Here is a 15515-nt window from a genome sequence, read left to right as displayed (position 1 = left end):
GGAGCTGTGACAATAGCTTGATAACCAATAGAGTTCACTTCTTTCGCTACCTGGTATCCCATCTAAATCTATTTAAAGTTCAACGTAATAGTAACAACTTCATGCTTTCAACTAACAAACTCTCCTACTAATATAGTTTGGACAAATGAAGACATTCTCACCTTCTCCTGCTAAAGGGGAGACACAAACAGTCACTGTCACACAAACAGTGACAGTCCCACAGTCACAGCGCTCATTACTGGGTAATGTTACAGCATCCATCTCTGGGAGGTGTGAATTATTCCCCAAATTCAGTAGCAGTCTCACCTGAATGTTCTGAAAGTGAACACTAAATTATAAAGTTCACCATCACAACAATCCTATTTAAGATAATAAATAGCAGGAGAAAAAAGGAAATACTAGTTTTATTAACAAAAATGTGTACATAAAAATAGAAAAAATATCCATAGCTGCTACTGTTCTCATTCCTGCAACTAACTGGTCATGAGATCATTATAGACACTAGTAACTTTCTATTTCTACTTCCTACTTCCGTCTGTATTACCCATTCCATGTTATCTTTACCTTGTTGAGGACCTCAGATTTCCCCAAGATTCTTTATCTTGTGCAATGGCTTAGACCTTCAGTTTTCAATTGTCTGACTACAGCTCTTTTATGACTGCCATAGGACATGAAGGTAACAAAAGGTACCACCTGTGAGAAAATTTTGGACCTCTAGTCTCCCTGTTTAACAACAGCCCAATTTATCATTGGTAATCAAAATACATCACCCCAACCAGGGAGAGTAACTCTCTTTCCATATTGGTTCAGTGTCATGAGGAGAACCAAATGGCCAGGTGGCAGTATCAGCTTCCTATTCAGCTTCCAATTCAACTATTGTTGGGCCCCTTGGCAGAAGTATTCCTCCATTGGCAATGAGGACCTCCAAATCAGCAGACTTCAAAGTTGTAAAAATGGAAACCAACAATTTTGTGAAAGAGTGATTAGGTAAATGAATGAGAGAAAGCTCTCCCATTTCCCTCTCTTGATTTCCAGATCTATGTGTTCTGACTATTGAAGAAATAAATTGATCATTTTTAAGGTAAGAATAAATCTGCTCTGTGGACTTAAAGCCCCATCTGTTGGACACTTTCTTTACCATTGACATAGCTACTGAGGTACCTGTGTAGGAACAAAGGCATCTTCAGAAAGCAGTTTGAAAACTACTGCTCTAGGAGGTTTATAAGCTGCTTTCTATATGACAGAACACCGTTGCTTCAGTGTTTCCCGATTTGTGTCATAACGGTGTTTTCAGATGACTCTTCCACTGTACTGCAGTCCAGCCTGCAAAGGGGAAATGTAATTTGCAGCCTCCCATGCTCAGTGTAATAAAGCACAGCACAGAAGAGTTAAGTTTGGAGTTGAGACAATGGTTTGTTAACCAGCCTTGAAGGAAAGATAGGGTACAGATACTACATGCCTTTGCATCACAAGTGAAGTTTGAACTCATTCTAAGGGTTATGATATTAGAAACTTTTACAAGACAAGCATACAATTTGATTCCCTTTTTTGAAATAGCACTCTGACTGCTACGTAGAGAAGAGATGCCCTTTTTGGATATATGTTGGATGAGATGCAGAAAGTGAAGATATTAATTGTGAGACACATTAATCCAATAGAAGATGTTGAATAGGTAGTTGGATAATCTGATACTCAGTGAAGTGGCTTGAACTACTCATATGAATTTGAAAGTCATCAGCATATGGAAACTATTTAGATAATAAGATTTAGGCCAGAGATTGGTTAAGATCACCCAAAGAAAAGTGTAACTAGAGAAATTGAATTAATTAGAGATGGGGTTCTTGATCTTTCCAACGTTTCTAAGTCAGGTAGGAATGTATGCATATTGGGAGTCTGATCTGATAAAGACTCTGGAGGCTAAGTAACTCTTGAACATTGTCTCCAAATAACTCTTGAAAATAATTCCCCAAACATAAAATCTGGTAAGAATAGATTGACTTTTATCTAAAGGGTGGGCAGTAACTCAGTGCCCTAGCTATGTGGCACTTTTCTCAATATTAGCTGTGGTTCTGAGCCATTTATGCAGAAAAGAGTTGAAAATTCTTGCTTTAACAGGTAACAAGAAGTGTAAGTTTGACACCTTCCATAGAATGGACACTGGTCTCAATTGATATTGACATCAGGGCCCAATAATCATTACAGAGTTAACATTTTTCAAATGTAATCCATACAAGTAGGAGGCCCAAATTTAATTTTTTTGTAGATACATTTTTTTAATGTGACTTTATTTGGAAATAGGGTCTTTTTTAAAATTTATTTATTTATTTATTTTTGGCTGTGTTGGGTCTTCGTTGCTGCATGCAGGCTTTCTCTAGTTACAGCGAGCGGGGGCTACTCTGTTGCACTCCATGGGCTTTTCTCATTGCGGTGGCTTCTTTTGTTGCGGAGCATGGGCTCCAGGCACGCGGGCTTCAGTAGTTGTGGCGCACAGGCTCACTAGTTGTGGCTCGCAGGCTCTAGAGTGTAGGCTCAGTAGTTGTGGTTCACGGGCTTAGTTGTTTGGTGGCATGTGGGATCTTCCCGGACCAGGGCTCGAACCCGTGTCCCCTGCCTACATTGGCAGGCAGATTCTTAACCACTGTGCCACCAGGGAAGCCCTCAAATTTAATTTTTAAGGTTTGTTTTTCCCTCTTTTAGCCCTAAATTATTCCAAAAGGGCATACTGTTGGCACTCAGATAAGAAATAAAATCTTTAGCAATGAAATTTTCCTTCAAGTATCAATGAAACAAAATAGTCAATATTATAGGGGCCTGGGGGGGGGTTCATTTGTAGCTCAGATTGACAAATTCTACTGATCATCACAAATAATATATCTTTTCCTGAGAGCCTCTCTAGGCGATTGATTGAGTTATGTCTGGAGTGGTGCCCATGATTTGGTATTTTCCAAAGCTGCACGAATGATTCTGGAGATCAGCTGTATTTTGGAATAATGTATCTGAATGTCCCTAAGAAGGACCCTAATGAGAGTGAATTTTTGGCAATGCCTTACAGTTGAATTAGCTGGTCAAGAAAGGGTAATGGCATATGGTCACAACAAAGATAACGCCACAATTATTTTAAAGAGTGAAATTTTTTTACCAAACTGAGAATCAAAGAGAGAACCATTTAATTACAAATAATGATCGTCTAGCTAATTACCACAATACCCAGAGGAGAGTCTGCTGCACTTAGAAGATATGTCAATATTCATATGGAGTAGCTTGGTTGTCTATGAGGACATGTGCCTGTAACAAGCCACCCACCATGAATGGTAGCTTGTCAGAGACATCCAGGGCCCAGAAGACCTATCTGACAGCTGCAGATGAGTGAGAAATTATCAAGAGTTTCCAGTTGGGTCATTGCGATATGATCTCTTTCTGTAACGTATATATCATTTCCCTTTTACTGCACAGACTATTCAGCTACAAGGTCTTGTCATAAACAAACCTCGTTAAGATCCTTCTGACGGAAATTGAGATAACATGGATATTTATTAAGTGATGTTCAGGTGCAGTGTTTCCCCCAGCTAGCAATTCAACTAAATGAATAATTCTGTTCTGTAAACACAAGTCCCTGTGTCTAGATGCATTGTTATTGTTTATATCAAACAGTGTTCATTAAGCACATCATCTTATTTATTTATATACTTATAGTTTTCTTTACTTACTCCAAGTGAGTTTGTGCCTCCTGGAAGACTATACATTATAAAATCCCACCATTTCTTTGCCAGTTTATGAATATAAAAATTATCATGAGGGTCTTTATGCACTAGCACCTCTTGCAGAATAGTCGATAACCCTTTCAAATTCTCATGCAAAAAAAGATTTTAGAATAGGTCCTAGAGTCACACACAGTAGGGAGATCAGAGATACAATGCAAGAAACTATGATTGTCACAGAGCTCCTACTCAAAGCAGTCCCCACTTTACCCCAAATATTAATTTTTCTTGCTCTAAACTGCTGCAGAAGGTGAGAAATATTGAGTGTAAAGAACTATGGACCTTATTCATACCAACACTGAATGAAGCTGAACAGTTTAAATCTTTCACGTTCCTTTTTGTTGGGATGATGCCTTTGGGAATCTTAAATCAGGAATTTGACTCTAAAATAACAAGACGGTAACAATTTAATAAGCAGCAGCAGCAGCAGTGAGTAGCGGCAGCTTCATCATTGCAATGAACGTTATCATTGTAGCTTCTATTTAATAATAATCTCTAAAATGTTAGGCTGAGTCTTAACACTTTACATTCTCTTTAAACTTTAATTATATTTAATCAGCCCATTGGTTCCATAAAGTAAGTATTATTACCGCTATTCGAGGTTTGTTATTGATATAAAAATAGATATCTTAGATTACATTAGTAACAAAAGTCCATTCCAATATATAAAGCTATTAGGTTTAAAAGCAAATCTTTAACACCTTTACAGGAAATATATGAGGCAATTTGTGTATGGTTAGGGAAGGTTTTCTTGATTCAAATTTTAAAAGCACGTATCACAAAGGAATATTGTCTTCATCATGATGGAAAACAAAGACACTATAACACTTTCTTTTAATGCTATAAGCTGATGCAGAACTGATGTGACTCAACTTTTTCTTTCTTCATTCAATTATACTTTTGAATGTAGACCTCTCTCCAGTCTCCACAACAAAAGAGCAATCAAAGTTAAAGTTATTATATTGGTCATCCATAAAACTGATATTCATTGTTCACCTTCGAAATGAAAAAAAAAGAAATAGAGAAATGAAATAATAAGGAAAAAAATAGAGTTACCTTGAAAATACTGAAATGTTTAAAAAACTACCACCAGTGTCAGAGGACTCCTTAACCTCCACAGATCTTGGTCACAGAATAATAAGTTGTTTGGAATTTTTTACTAATTCTGTTTAAAATTTTTCTTTAAAAATTCATACTAAGCATCAAAAATTAATTACTACCGTTACAATAATGTATTTCAAAAAATTTTATTAGAAATATAATTTTGATATTGTTACAGAATGGATTATATATGCAAAGTTTCTAGTGTGTTTAAATAGCTTAATAACTATTTCTATTCAAAATAATAGGTAATATAAACTTGTCCAAGATAAATTATATTCTATACTAATATATTTTTGACAAATTTATCTATTCCTTAAAAATAATGGGGAATATAAGGCAGTTGTCTATAAGTAAGAAAACAAATCTATCTTCCAAAACAGAGTATACTTGACACAGTAAAACTAAAAATGTAACCTCAGCTTTTGCTCTGTAACTGAAAAAAGTAATTGAGAGAAAACACTGCTCACAAACTAATTATATACTTTTCTAAGATACCATTTATTAAAAACACAAGACCCATCTGGCTTAACATCTGCAAAATTCCTATAATTAAAAATGAAGAAAATAAACATAGTGGAAGTTATTCAAGGATTTTGTACACTTCACTAAATTTTGTTTTACATTTGACTATAACAGAGGAATCTATAGGAATTATACTTTCTTGAAACCAAAGTTACAAAATTTTGTGATCAAATTTTGAATACCTGATTTTTATTCCACCTACATTAACATTTGGTTTCTTCTACTGTTTATTATAAACTTGATTGTATAATGAACTTCTTCATGTCTCTGTTGCCCTGATGAGTCAAACATGGCTAAAATCAGACGCTACTAGGTCCCCAACCACTGAACTGCCAAAGGGAACTATTTTAACTAACTGATTTCATCAATCACTAATTTATTCATTCATTTGAAATATACGTTCAGTGACAAAAATATAACTTTCAGGTAATATTCTAGGTGCTGATATACAGCAATGGAGAAAACAGCAAGATCCCTGCTTATGTAAAGTTGTTTGATAATTCTTTTAAAGTTTTGGCCCTAAGCACAGAAAGAGAACTCAGACTCCAGGATTGTGCCAAACAAAAGAGGGATTTCAGTCACTTCTTTCTGTCTCGCAGTAAAAAGATAAATGATTCTACTCCTAATTTTTCATTTAGGTCAAGCCATTAACTAGGCTAGAATAGTTAGAAAAGGGTGAGGTCACATTCTCAGGATTGCTAAAAGAATGAGAAGTAGACCAAAGATTCTTTTCTGATCCTGGAACACTATATGGTGATCCAAGTGCATAGTTATGAATCCCGCGTAGCATTTTTTCACTTTAAGTTTTAGTTTGAAGATGCTTATGCAGTTTTCATATATGCCAGGCAATATCCTAGGCACACAGAAAGTATTCACTCATTTAATCCTTCTGAAAACACCATAATGTACATATGACTATTATCAGACTTTTACATATTAATAAGACTCAGGTACAGAGAAATTTAAGCACTTTAGCTAAGATCACACAGCTAGCAAGCGACAGAGCCAAGATTTGAATCTAAACACTTGAAATCCAGAATTCATGTTCTTGACACGTACAAATTCTGCCTTTCACATATGCAAGGAGTTATGTTTCCTGGGACCTTAAATAGACTTCATGTGAAATATCAGACTTTTTTTTTCTTTAGTTATTGGAAAAGAGTCAGTTGTTATAATACTTCAAAATATGCTAAACTGGTAAAGAGATACAATTTTGAGCAAAACTAATTCTGCAACTATACTGTCTCATTGAAAAAAAATTCATGTGATTTTTTCTTCTCCAAGCCATGGGGATATGTGTTTAGCAGTTTACTGAGTTTTAATGGGCCTTAAAAGGCTGTCAAAAACACATTATTTACTTTCAGAAAAGACAGAGTGGGGAACCTCTGCAAATAAAGGCAACAAAAACACTGAGAAAAAATTGTTAAAACCAACGCTTTGGAACTCTGAATATTAACCAATGATTTGCAACAATCTCAGGAACATTTATTCAAGAAAAGCTGCTGAACCTAGGTGAGAATGGCAGTTTATGTCATTTTAATTTGACCTATTCCTATCTCCAACTCCCCAACTTAGAGTTGCCTTGAAAACTGGTAGCCCTGCGACCCCTAAGCTGTGTAAACCAGCAGTGTTGCAGACACCCGAGGGGGCAGATGAGTTTGGAGCTCCTAATGAAGCTTGTCCCAGAACGTCGTCAGTGACCAATCTCACAGGTCCTTGGAAAAGCTCCATTTGCAGGATGTTGTTGTTATTTGACTTAATTTTGGAGCTTGTTCCATGAGAAACCCCATCTCCAGGAAACTGGTTGAAAAAAATCAAAGGCAATAGTTTACCACACAACTCTCTACGGCTGTAAATATGAGCTGGAACAAATAAGAGGTTGGGCAAAACATACAAGGAAGATCTGTGAAACAAGATATCCATAGGGAGTTTTGAAAAGCACTGACATATTCCTGGTGATCTAGAGGACAGTATATATATGCAGGACTATGCACATGCCAGGAATAGAGGATCTGAATCTACCACTGCTAGCTGACCTTGAGGTCCTGCATAAACAGAAAGAAAAGGCTACATCAGAGTTTTTAACTGCCTAAGAACAGAAGGTGTATCCCAACACAAAGAGCCCCTCAACAAAAGATGTAAGACTTAATGTTTCAAGGAATTAAATGAAACCTCTAATGAATCAATAGATGATCACTAACCTAAGTGAACACGCACTTAAGTAGCCACACTCTACAAGGAATAGAAGACTTCAGATAATTATTCTGGGAAAGTCACTAAACAACATCATCAAAACTCTGGAGATGAAGAGAAATCTGATTGCCAGGATTTCCACACAATATTACCTAAAATGTCCAGTTTTCAACAAACAACAAAAATATGAGACAGCCAAAGAAAAAGGAAAAGAAAGAGCTGCCCATGCACATGAATAAAAAAAAAAGCAGTCAAAAGAAATTGTCCCTGAGGGAGCGCAGACATGTAAGATAAAGACTTTAAATAAGCTATTAAATAGATAAAGGAAATCACATCTAAAAAAATTAAAGAAAAAATATAACAGTGATGTCTCACCAAGTAGATAATATCAATAAAGATAAATAGATATTAAAAAGAACCAAGTAGCAATTCTGGAGTTGAAAAATGCAATACTTGTAAAGAAAATTCACAAGCAGCGTTCAACAGCAGATCTGAGTTAGCAGAATAAACAATTGAGGACAAGTCAAATGAGAATAATCTGCCTAACAGAAAGAAAAAAAAACAATGAACAAAAGTGAACAGGCCTCAGAGACATGTAGAACACTCTCAAGTGTACCAACATATACATAATATGAGTGCAAGTAAAGAGGAGACTGTGAAAGAGACAGAAATAATATTTGAAGAAAGTATAGCTGAAAACTTCTCAAATTTGATTAAAACAATTTAATCTACACATTCAAGAAGCTCAAATAATGCCAAGTAATATAAATTCAAGGAGTAATATAAACTCAAATAAAACAAAGTCAAAACAAGAATGTGTCTTGATCCACATCTAGACTCATCATAGTCAAACTGTCAAAATCCAAAGATAATCTTCAAAGCAGCAAGAGAAAAATGACATCTCATGTACAACAGAGCCTCAATAAGACTCAAAGCTGTCTTTTCATCAGAAAAAAATGGAGACCAAAAGGCTATGTGTTTAAGGAAATCTGTCAGATCACTGACTACTGAAGTAATGGAACAGAGGTTTCAGTGGCAACACAATACAAGGAATACATTTTTGCAAAGATAGTTTAGAAAAGTCAATACACAACCTTTTTTAGAAAGCTCAGTACACAAATGGATTACTGCAGTCCTTAACAATTAACAACAGGAAAACATAGTAGAGAGGAGAACCTGATTTCCAGAGTTACCACATAATATTATTCAAAATGTTCAGTTTCTAACAAAATATTACAAGGCACACAAAGAAACAAGATGGTATGGCCCATTCATGAGGGAAAAAAAACTGGCAGAATCCAAGACTGAAGAAATCCAGACATTGAACTCACTAAATAAAGACTTTAAAAAATTGTCTTAAATATACCCAAAAAACTAAAGGGAACCATAAAAAAAAAAGAACAAATGTATAAACAAATAGGGACTATCGATAAAGACATAGAAACTGTTACAAGAAACCAAATAAAAATTCTCAAGCTGAAAGAGCACTAACCAAAATGAAAAAAAAAAAAAAAAAAGTTACCAGAGTGATTCAATAGCAGATTTGAGGAAATAGAAGAACGAATCAGTGAACCTGAAGATAGGACAGTTGAAATTATACTGTTGGAGGAGTAGCAAGAAAAAAATATTGAAGGAAATGAAGAGAACCTAAGGGACCTATGGGACACTAATATTGTACCAACATATACTTAATAGGATTCACAACAGGAAATAATAGAAAGAGGTAGAAATAAAATTTGAAGAAATAATAGCCAAAAAAACTTCCTAAATTTGATGAAATACATGAATCTACACAACTAAGAAGCTGAAGAACTCAAATTATAATAAACTCAAAGATGTCTAGACCAACACATATTCATAATCAAACTGTCTGAAACCAAAGCTAAAGAATCTTGCAAGCAGCAAGAGAGAAGTAAATTGCAATATACAAGGAATCTTTAATAAGATTAATGGCTGATTCCTCATTAAAAATGTGGAGGCTAAGGAAATTCCCTGGCAGTCCAGGGGTTAGGACTCTGTGCGCTCACTGCCAAGGGCCCAGGTTCAATCCCTGGTCGGGGAACTATGATCCCACAAGTCGTGCAGCCAAAAAAAAAACAATGAAAAATGTGGAGGCCAGAATGCACTGGGATGGCATATTTAAATGTTAAAAAAAAAAACCTGTCACATAAGAACTATATATCCAGAAAAACTGCCCTTCAAAAATGAAAGAGAAATTAAAACATTCCCAGATAAACAACAATGGAGTGAGGTTGTCTCTGGTAAACCTGACCTAAAAGAAATGCTAAATGGAGTCCTTCGGGTTGAAGTGAAACGATATTTGAGAGTCACTTGAAACCATTTGAAGAAATAACACTAGTGAAGGTAAATGCATAGGTAAATACAAGCATACCTCAATGATATTATGGGTTCAGTTCCAGACAACCACAATAAAGTCACACAAATTTTTTGTTCCCCAGTGCATATGAAAGTTACATTTACACTATACTATAGTGTATTAAGTGTACAATAGCATTGTGTCTGAAAAAAAAATGCACATAATTAAAAAATTTATTAGTAACAAATGCTAACCATCATCTGAGCCTTCAGTGGGTCATAGCAGTAACTCAAAGACGACTGATCACAGATCACTGTAACAAATACAGTGATAATAAAATGTATGAAATACTGAGATAATTATCAAAATGTGACACAGAGACATGAAGTGAGAAAATGCTGTTGGAAAAATGGTACTGATAGAATTGCTCAGTGCATGCTTGCACAAACCGTCAATTTGTGAAAAACACAGTATCTGTGAAGCGTAATAAAACAAAGTACAGTAAAAAGAGGTAAGCCTGTATAAAATCCAGTGTTATTTTATTTTTTGGTTTATAACTCCATTTTTTATTTCCTACATGATTTAAAAGACAAATGCATCAAGCAATTATTTTTAATCTATATTAAAGGGAACACCATGCACAAATGTGGGTGAGGATTTGTTGAAATTGGAACTCATGTGCTGAGGGAATTTAAATGGTGTGGCTGTTATGGAAAACACTTTGGCAGTTCCTCAAAAGACTAAACAGAATTATCATATGATCCAGCAATTCTGTTATTAGCTATATATCCAAAGGAATTTAAAACAAAGCCTCAAACAGAAACTTGTATGCCAGTGTTAATAAGAGCGTTATTCACAGTAGCCAAAAGGTGGAAACAACCCAAATGTCCATGAACTGATGAATGGATAAACAATATGTGGTATATACATACAATGGAATATTATTCAGCCATAAAAAGAGTGAAGTTCTGATACATGCTATCACATGAAAGAGCCTTAAAGACATGATGTTAGGTGAAATAATCCAGACATAAAAGATAAATATTGTATGATTCTGCTTATATGCATTACCTAGAATGAGCAAATTCACAGGGAGAGAATGTGGACGTTACCAGAGACTTAGCGGAGAAGTAGTGGGGAATTATTGCTTAATGGGTACAGTTTCTCTTAAGGTAATGAAAAAGTTTGGAAATAGATAGTGGTGATGTTTACACAACATTGTGAATATAATTAACGCTACAGAATTGTTCACTTAAAAGTGATTAAAATGGTAAATGTTATGTATATTTTAATGCAATAGAAAAAATACAAAAAAGCCCCTGCTCCCAACTCTTCTGAGCCTTTCCAGCATCATTCACTTAGTAATATTTAAGAGTTCTCCTTTCTGTCTTAAATAACTAAGGTTGCCCTTTAAAGTTATTTACATTTGTTTGACCTTTGTAGAAGATGAAATTATAATCTCCATCTTCTTATAAGCTTTCTCATACTTAACGTGTATTGCAAATATCGACTCTCATACAAAATCAGCACAAAATGTTCTAATCACTGCTAAAGCATCCTGTATTTCAATCTTTTTCTTATATCAGGCTTTCTTTGTCTATGTTTGAACTTTTCCTGGTTTCTCTCAGGTTGGAGAAAAACTAGAAAATGCACTTCAGGTGGACTGTATCAAACACTAAATATATTGCAAAGCTAAATTTTTGCCTTATGAAAATCTGATATCTGTCTAACTTTAAAAAAAATAAGTGTGTATGGCTTTTTCTTTTTTGTCTTTCACTTACAACTTCCAATTCTCATTTTGTTTTTTGTTCCCAATTTGCACTACATGTTTATTCTTGTTACTTGCACAGAAGTAATCTCTGTAAAGTTCCATTCTGTAGCATCTAGTCACTCCTATAAAATGTCTTTTAATTTTTAATTCCATCAGGCTAAGTGCTGGCCACCTCCCTCAGTGTCTGCCACGAACTTAATGAAAATGCTCACTAATCCATCTCACAGGTCAGATTTGCCATTTACCTCTCAGGGCTCTGAGAGAAATTAATGAGATCATTGTTCTAGTGCTCTTTGGATACTGGCATTTTAGGAAAGCTATGCCAAAAGTCTCCAAAGATTTGTATTATGAACTTGTTCATGAAAGATAAATTTTATGATTTTTACTAAATGTTAAGAGATTTAGGTATTCAAAGGCATGGACTCAGCTTTTGGAAACTTGAAAGGCATTAGCTAAAATCAGAGTACGCTTACTGATATAACGGTACAGATAATGTAAGGGTTGATGGAGAATTTAAATCAAAATATCTATATGATATAAATATCTAAAAAACAAGTTTACCGTATCATTTATCATATCGTGGGGAAAACAAAATGAAAATGATTCAAGAGGGATATTACTCATTTACTGTGTTTGAATAATACTCATTTTTATTGTAATAATATTATCTAATCATTCTTAGAAAGTTTTGAAAACACATATTAAGAAAATTATCCATAATTCACAACAGAGTTCCTTCAACATTTTGCCATGTTCCCCTTGATTCTTTGGCTATATACGTATTTTTAATGATGCAGAATAAATGCTATATTTCTAGGAGTATGTGCTAATTCTAAAGGTATTATTTCATTACACCATACTACAGTATTTTATACTATATGGAAATATCAAAAGATAAACATAAAAATGAAATTAACCAAATTTCTACCACTGATAATATTTTGATATAATTCAAAAATATACTTTTTATGCATTTCAAAATTTTCAGTTCACTTTTTAACAGAACTGCCTATTTTAATAATTTTATTACATGAGAATGAATGTTCATCACATAAATATCAGGTAATAAAAATATGTAAAAGAAAAACTTTAAAAATCATGACTAACCCCATCAAGTAGAGACATCACCACTAATATTTTGGATTATAGTTACTCCTCATTTAGATATAAATGTGTATATCTGTATGGATGAATATAGATACACAGATATAGGCATAAGTTATAGACTGAATTTTGTGTCCTCCCAAAATTCATATGTTGTTACTAATTCCCGATGTGATGGGGAGGTGGGGCCTTTGGAAGGATATTAGGTTATGAGAATGGAGCCTTCATGAACCAGACTAGTGCCCTTATAAAGGAGGCCCCGGACAGCTTCCTTATTCCTTCCACCATACGAGGATACAGTGAAAAGACAACTGCCTGTGAACTAGGAAGCAGGTCCTCATGAGACACAGAACCTGCCAGCACCTTAATCATCTTAATTGTGTACTTCCCAGCCTCCAGAGCTGTGAGAAATAAATTTTTGTCATTTATAAACCTTTCAGTTTATGGTATTTTTGTTACAGCAGCTGAATGGACCATACAACATAGGTAGATACACAGGTAGACATATAGATATACAGATATATGCATAGTGTTTTGGTTTTTTTTTTCCGGTATGCGGGCCTCTCACTGTTGTGGGCTCTCCTGTTGCAGAGCATAGGCTCTGGACGCGCAGGCTCAGCGGCCATGGCTCACGGGCCTAGCTGCTCCGCGGCATGTGGGATCTTCCCGGACCGGGGCACAAACCCGTGTCCCCTGCATCGGCAGGCGGACTCCCAACCACTGCGCCACCAGGGAAGCCCTGCATAGTGTTTTATAATCACGTTTATATATCAATAACTAAATACAATATAAAATATCATGCTTAAAGCCTGCGTAATATTCCAATACAGGGAATGTGGATGTGGAAAGACAATACATAAAATGTATAGGACATATGTTCTGATGTCAAAATGCCTGAATGATCTCATTACTCTACTGCTGACAACATGTCATGGGCTAGTTTTTTGTAAAACCATATCTGTAAAATGACAGAAAAGATAAAATCATAACAGAATGTATAGTACATCACGAGAATTAAATGAAAGTTTCCATATGATAAATACCTGATAGTATTTGCTCATTGTCGTCAATTAGCATTTATTAAGTACTTATTAAGCGCGGTCTTGTTACGTGTATTATCCCTTATCTTCTGGCAACTCTGGAAGGTATGTATTACCATCATTTTACAGATAAGAAAGTTGTGTCTTAGATTAAGTAACTTGCATATTGTTATGCATACATCTATTAAGAAGAGTTGTGATTTAAATTAATACCAGGTACCTCATTTGTTCCCACTTAAGTAATTACTTTTTGTCACGTTTAGTCTAAAGGAGTTAACGTCAGAATATAAGTTATTTACAGAGACTTAACAGAAATTCATCATCTATGGGAATATATAATCATAATTGAACAAGATAAAGAATTAAAATGTACTCTTTGATTAATAAGTTCTACAGAATGTGAAAAGGTGATGATTAAACTATTCCACCTGAGGTAATGGCAGATATGTTATATTTAGGGACACAAAGAAAGCTGGTCTTGCTAAGCATGGTGTTTATTTCCGGGAAAGTGTCTTTGTAGGGTCATATTGTTTCCAAAATGGTAACTGAGACTTAAGAGAACCATACCTCTGACTCTAGAATGACTGGATATTTTGAATGCCTTAAACACCAAAATTTATTCTGTAGAAAATCTGAGCATCAATCATGTTTTTCAATAAATAAATAGTATTAAAATGAATTGCATATTCATCTCTTTAAAGATATTATTCTATGCAATTTCTTTTAAAGATTAAATGAAAAAAAAGATTTTCTAAACATTGTATACCCAGGCCATATCAAATTCCCTGCCTTGAAATACATTTTGAGAAAAAGTACAATACACCAGTATTTCAAAATATTTCTGACCTTGAATGTATAAAACTTGAATGTTGACAAAATATAGATTTTCCACTACTTCTTTCTTACTGTTAAAATATATTTCATGGTGGGTTTCTTTGATTTGTTTTATTACCTTAATTAGACATTTCATAGTTCTCAACTGCAACAAATTTTTACTTAGAGTTTCTCAGGGGCTTATCCCAAGAGGGCACAGTGAGGAATCAAAAGAAGTATAAATGCTCAATCCTCAGAGAGAAAATAAAATAACGTTCTGCATACCAAACTCTGTGCTACAGAGACGCTTTCACATACAGAATCTTAGTTATTTTGCATATCAGTAAATGTTCTCATTTTAATTTATGTGTTAATTAAACGACCTGAGTCTATATAGTCAGTAAGAGTCAGGATTCAAACCTTATTTTAGTAGCCCACCTAAAGCTCTTTCCATACTTCTGTTAGCATGCAAAGCATAGCATGCATATTACATGTATTACATCTACTAGCAGACACAGAAGAGTCACATGTAAAGATTAGTAGCAGTATAAAGTAGTAATTGTTAAGAGCTGGGGCATAGTGATACAGAGGGTAACTGCTAATATGTAGCTCTATAAATGTTAAGATATATGTAACATACATTTTTTTCTGATTCCCATAATCCCATTTAATTTTGACCTCTCTTCCAACAACGTCTCCAACCTCAGGGATGGGTCCGTAGTATAAAACTGTAATCAAGTTTATAGACAATAAACAGAAGAATAATGGTTATATTGAAGGCTTAATACTATATTATTTACAGTATTTTTAGGATTCCAGTTATGTTTTATAAAAAGATTAGCATGATTTTTAATTTAGTAATGAAAAGATTATGTGTATTACTTAATGGTACA

The sequence above is a fragment of the Pseudorca crassidens genome, chromosome 18 (genome assembly GCF_039906515.1).
Source record: "Pseudorca crassidens isolate mPseCra1 chromosome 18, mPseCra1.hap1, whole genome shotgun sequence".
Taxonomy (NCBI): Eukaryota; Metazoa; Chordata; class Mammalia; order Artiodactyla; family Delphinidae; genus Pseudorca; species Pseudorca crassidens.
This window is presented reverse-complemented; position numbering follows the sequence as displayed.